Raw genomic sequence first — 6686 nt, 5'->3', positions numbered from 1 at the left:
TGTTTTGTTTTTTAATTTGCGGGATGTCTCCCCCTAGGCTGCGCACCTCGAGGGCAGAGACTGTACCCTCTGCACCCCAGGACCTGGTTCAGACACTGTGCGCTGAGTAAGTGGGAATTTGTGCGGGGATGAATGAATGCACGACAGATGCAACTCTAGGGCAAGGCACCTTTTATAGTGCCTCCACAAGGATGGGGGCTAGGTGTTTCTTTTGCCCTGTATCCATTGGGAAGATTCCAAGCTCAGAAGGGCACAGAGGGCTCCTGAAATTTCTCTTGTTCTAATCGAAGTGAAATTCACATAACATAAAAATAACCACTTTAAAGTCAACAACCCAGTGGCGTTTATTACATTCACAATGTTAAGCAGCCACACCATCTCTATCTAGTTCTGAAACATTTATCACCCCAAAAGGAAACCCCCTACCCATTAAGCAGTCACTCTCTATCCCCCACTCTCCCCAACCAGGGGTAACCACTAATTTATTTTCTGTCTCTCTGGATTTGGCTATTCTAGACATTTCATATCAATGGAATCATACAATATGTAGTCTTTTGTGTCTGGCTTCTTTCACTTAGCATGGTGTTTTCAAGGTTCATCCAGATAGTAGCATGTATCAGTACCTCATTCCTTTTCATGGCTAAATAATTGTATGTACACCACAGTGCGTTTGTACATGTATCCATTGATGGATATTTGTATTATTTCCACCCTTTGACTACTGTGCATAGTGCTGCTCTGAACATGCCTGTAAACGTATTTGTCTGTATATCTGTTTTCAGTTCTTTGGGGTATATACCTAGGAGAGGGCTTGCTGGGTCATATGGTAATTCTATGTTTAACTTTTTGAGGAACTGCCAAAAAGATTTTCTATAGTGGCTAAATGAATGATTTTACATTCCCACCAGCAATGTATGAGGGTTCCAAATTCTCCACCACCTCACCAACACTCGCTATTTTTTCATTTTGTAAAAATGTCTTGACTATATGTGAGGCTACTGCCACCCTCCCAGCTCCCATGACTCACAGACCCACTTGGCTCAGAGGCTGAGAGGCTGAGCCAGGTCTTTTGACTACAAAGAAACACCCAAACACTTCTAGGGGTCAGAGGCACCAATAAAAATAAAGACCCTTACTATAACTTAGAGTTATACTGCTCCTTGTTCATTATTTTAACAATAATTTGTCTGGTGTCCAAGAAGCTTTGAAATTGTCCAGAGAACTTGGAAACTAAGACCATCCCAAGAGAGTTACTATTGGCAAACAAACTTTATGACACTCACCTCACTGGAACCCAAGGCAGTACACCATTTCCACTTCGAGTTTTCCACCCTAGTGCCATGTTAGATGTCTATGAAGATTTCCTTCTAAAATGAGGATACAGCCAAGGGAAAACTACTGGGGTGTGAAAATAGTCAATTCAGATTGGAAATTTGATTGACAGGTGGTACAGTAAGGGAAAAGAAAGCAATGAATTTAACAGACAGACAGGAGCCTGAATCCTGACTTTACTGCTTATACTTTGTGAACTAAGTTAACCACTTAGAATCTCAGGTTTTTCATTTCTAAGGTGAGAATAATGATACTTACCTGGCAGGGTGATGAAAGCTTCTAGTCTTGACTTTAATACATGATCAGTATCATTATTATTACTGCATGTTGTCAGTATTGTTATTATTGTTTAAAATAATAATATTTAAAATAATGATGATTGACATGAGCCACATGCAGAAATGCTGCTAAGGAAACAGAAACTCCTATCTAATCATGTGTCTCCTCCTCAAATCAAGAGAGTAAACTAGTGAGAGGCCCGCACACTGTGATGAAGAGAGGCCCCCGCTTGCCGCAACTAGAAAGCCCTCGCACAGAAACAAAGACCCAACACAGCCAAAATAAATAAATAAATAAATAAATGAGAGTAAACTATCTCCAAAACTAATGTGACAAGGGCATCTCGTAATGTGTGTAATATGGTCGCTGCCCTCCCAGCTCTCTCCTTGTTCCCTGCCCTTGGACAAGCTTCTTAACCCTCCTGAGTCTTATCTGTAAAGTGATGTAACAATACCTACTTAACAGGGTTGTTTGAGGATTCAGTAAGGTATTTATAAAAGGCTTAGTACAGTGCAAGTTACATAGAAAACACTCTATAAATGTTATCTATTATTTATTATTAATAATAAAGTTGCGGATTTCCCTGGTGGCGCAGTGGTTGAGAGTCCGCCTGCCGATGCAGGGGACACGGGTTCGTGCCCCGGTCCGGGAAGACCCCACATGCCGCGGAGCGGCTGGGCCCGTGAGCCATGGCCGCTGAGCCTGCGCGGCCGGAGCCTGTGCTCCGCAACGGGAGAGGCCACAACAGTGAGAGGCCCGCGTACCGCAAAAAAAAAAAAAAAAAATAATAATAATAATAAAGTTGCTATAACTTCTCTGTAGAAAGAGTCAATAGAAGGGTGGAACCTACACAGAGTCTAATAAAAGGAAGCCTTTCAAGAGAACCCATCTGTGTGACTTGTCCCTTCCTCAAGAGCAGGAGGGCCATTCCAGGGATGAAGGTGAGTGATGCATTGCACTCTGATAGCTTGTTGAGAATAACTCTGAAAACAGTTTCTCCTTTGCCCAGATCCAGTCTCACCAAGCAGACTTGACATAGGAGTTGGTTTCTACATAAGCTTCCTTAAGGGAGGGAAAATGCACTGATCATCCAACCTGAATACTCCACAATTTTGAGAAAGTACAGTTCTCTTAATACATTGAGGTTTAGTTTATCCAACCATTTTTTAAAATTAATTAATTTTATTTATTTTTGCTGTGTTGGGTCTTCGTTTCTGTGGGAGGGCTTTCTCTAGTTGTGGCAAGCGGCGGCCATTCTTCATCACGGTGCGCGGGCCTCTCACTATCGCGGCCTCTCATTGCGGAGCACAGGCTCCAGACGCGCAGGCTCAGTAGTTGTGGCTCACGGGCCTAGTTGCTCCGCGGCATGTGGGATCCTCCCAGACCAGGGCCCGAACCCGTGTCCCCTGCGTTAGCAGGCAGACTCTCAACCACTGCGCCACCAGGGGAGCCCTATCCAACCATTTTGACTGCTCAGATCCAGTATCCCTAAAATTGAATTAAGTATGGACATTAGAGACAACTTTCATCAGGCTTTCTTAGTGGCAAGGAAGAGATCCATTCAAACTCGCTAAAGGGAAAGGTGTTTACTGAATTTTAGGTGAATTTGAAATACAGGAACAACCCAAGTTATGCAGGACCTCACAGAAACCTAAGAGCCACTAGGAACCCAATTTTTCTCTCTCTCATTTGAGGTCAGTGTGTCTTTCTATGTCTCTGCCTCTGAACTTCTTTGTCTGTCTCCCTCTTTGTCCTGTTACACCTTTGTCTCTCTCTGGAAATATGCTCCTTCTTCCCTGCGTGCTCCCTCTGCTTACTCACCTTCACTTGGCCATCATGGACTCCCCAGCCTAGGGTAGAAACCTCCTGCTCGCCTCTTGGTTCATATTTACCCACACAAAAAAATGTGATTGGCCCAGCTCATCACTTCAAGATAGGATACAGGCTGGCAGCCTATGAATTGATTGCTTTTGGACTAGAAGTCCGCTTTAACTCAATCAGCTGTTATGAGATGGAAGGGGGGTATCATCTGGTACAAAAATAACCACCCCACACAGCAGAGACTGGGAGTAGGGGTATTCACCAGAAGCTGGCATGGGTGGGTAGATGCACTGAAATCATTCTATTAATATGACCATACTTCCTGAACCAAATGTCAGAATAAATAGTATAAAAAGTATTTGCAAGGGGCTTCCCTGGTGGCGCAGTGGTTGAGAGTCCGCCTGCCGATGCAGGGGACACGGGTTCGTGCCCCGATCCCGGAAGATCCCACATGCCGCGGAGCGGCTGGGCCCGCGAGCCATGGCCGCGGAGCCTGTGTGTCCGGAGCCTGTGCTCCGCAACGGGAGAGGCCACAGCAGTGAGAGGCCCACGTACAGCAAAAAAAAAAAAAAAAAAAAGTATTTGCAGGGACTTCCCTGGCGGTCCAGTGGTTAAGATTCCACTCTTCCACTACAGCGGGTGTGGGTTCCATCCCTGGTCCAGGAACTAAGATCCTTCATGCCGCGTGTTGTAGCCAAAAAAAAAAAAAAAAAAGTATATGCAATCCACTCTCTAATGGTAGAGACAGTCTGAGGTATAGTTCAAATACTGAAATCTCAGAACTTCTGAAGCATTTTGATGGCTAATGACAACAGACCAAGACTTTTGAAATTGAGACTTTCCTGAAAAATCTTAGTCACCGTAAGATGGTGAGTGATCTTATAAAGCAGAATACCTACATCACAGAATTGTTGAGAGGATTAAATGAGTTACATATATAAATCACTTTAGTAGTTCCTATATAAATGTTATTATCACATAATAGAAGACTGGATAGCCCTTAATCTATGGTGACCCCACCAAGATACAGCTATCCTGTTAGGCAATCTCTGGCTGCTAGACAATCTGTCTCTTTGCACATTTCTCTTCAAACATAACATCAAACACCAGACAAGTAGGAGGATAGTTTTTAGGAAGCTTCAGAGGCTGGCAGTGTTGCTTACCACTAAGTACATAGAGTTGATTTTTTATCTGAACATCTCCTTCCCTAAATTGGAGAAGGGCAGACTATTCTTCAGCTGGCTAGATAGATCCAAATATCTTTCGTAAGACATGGGCATGGAGAAAAACAAAAATGTCTCAATTTACAGGATCCAACTGTCCAGGGAAGGAATGAGGGGTGAGGACCTGGGAGTGCTGAACAAGAGCGTACAGGTGGAGTCGTTAGGAGACCAAAAGCTACTGCTGAGGGAGCAACCTAGAAGAGTGCCAGGTCAGAAAGTGATGGGCTATCAGGGCCAGAATGAAATCCAGGCTGCATGAAAATTCCAGAACTCATGGATTTCAAATGCGTATACTCTACCTTTCCATGGTACCCACCTTGTCTATTTTAAAGTGGCTGGATTTGCAAGCTACTGGCCACTGGTACTGCCGGTGCCACAGCAATTTGATGTTGAGGCGGTTTTGGTGAACACGCTATCAGTATCTAGGTTTATTAGTTACTCGCTGTGGTGTAACCAGTTACCAGAATTGAGAGGCTTAAACCAATGAACGTGTATTATCTCACAGTTTCTGTGGGTCAGGAAGCAGCTTATCTAAACAGTTCTGCCTTGGGGTCTCTTACAGGGTCACAGTCACGATGTCAGCTGGGGCAAGAGGCAGGTTCCAGTTTGTCCTCGAGGGTCCCAGTGTTCTTTGTGGGCCCAAATTTGCCCTGGAAGGTTCTAGTTTGTCCTTGATCTTGTCCACATCCAGCTTTCCTTCCCAACTGCCGATCTGGCTGACCTACAGCAACTTCAGGCTCAACACTAAACTTGAGGCAACAGCAGCCTACATAGACTGTTCCACCAGCTGCCACAGTTGCATGAGGTCTAACACCTTTTAAATGTCTGAAGACACTGCTACAAGCCTGTGTTACTTTTCATAGAGCTGCTTGAAACTGTTCTACATTTCCTTTTTTTCCCCAAGATTTATTTATTATTTATTTTTTGGCTGTGTTGGGTCTTAGTTGTGCCATGCGGGCTCTTTCGTGGCAGCGCGCAGGCTTCTCTCCAGTTGTGGCGGGTGGGTTTTCTCTTCTCTAGTTGTGGCACGCAAGCTCCAGGGTGAGTGAGCTCTGTAGTTGCAGCACGTGGGTTCCACAGCATGTGGGCTCTGTAGTTTGCGGCATGCAGGCTCTCTAGTTGAGGCACATGGGCTCAGTAGTTGTGGTGCACAGGCTTAGTTGCCCCGTAGCGTGTGGGATCTTAATTCCCTGACCAGGGATCGAACTCGTGTCCCCTGCATTGAAAGGCGTATTCTTTACCACTGGACCACGAGGGAAGTCCCTGTTCTACATTTCTAGACCTACTTTGCCACTAATAGGCTGTGAAATCTTGGGGAAGAGGTTTAGTGTCTGAAAAATGAAGAGTTTGGTTTAGATCCCTAATTGTAGCTTCAATATTAGTTGCTACTACTCTCTTTTTTTCACTATCAAATTTCTAACTCAGCAATTCCACTTCTAGGTCCTCTGCTAGAAAAACATTTGCCTGTGATTACAAAGAGGCATGTTCATTGCAGCTTTGATAATGGAAAATAAAGGAAGGTATAGAGAGGAGATGAAGGAAGAGAGATGGAGAGGAAGAGGGAGAGGGAGAGGGAGAGGGGGAGGGAAAGAAAGAAAGAAAGAAAGAAAGAAAGGAGGGAGGAAGGGAGGGGAGGAAGGGAGGGAGGGAGGGAGGGAGGGAGGGAGGGGAGGAAGGGAGGGAGGGAGGGAGGGAGGGGAGGAAGGGAGGGAGGGAGGGAGGGAGGGGAGGAAGGGAGGGAGGGAGGGAGGGAGGGGAGGAAGGGAGGGAGGGAGGGAGGGGACTTCCCCAGTGGTCCAGTGGTTAAGACTGTGCTTCCACTGCAGGGCGTTGGGGTTCGGGGAACTATGATCCCACATGCCCCACGGTGCGGCCAAAAATCAAAAAAAAAAAAAAAAAAAAAGAGGAGGGGCAGGGAGAGAAGGGAAAAATCACTGGAAGCAACCTAAAAGTCCATCAATAGGGAATGTTTCAATAAACTATGGTACTTCATAGGACTGACAAAGCAGTGTATGATGTGTTTGTTTGCTT

The sequence above is a fragment of the Mesoplodon mirus genome, assembly GCF_964341445.2.
Source record: "Mesoplodon mirus genome assembly, chromosome: 1".
In the NCBI taxonomy this organism is placed as follows: Eukaryota; Metazoa; Chordata; class Mammalia; order Artiodactyla; family Ziphiidae; genus Mesoplodon; species Mesoplodon mirus.
Note: the sequence above shows the minus strand (reverse complement) of the source record.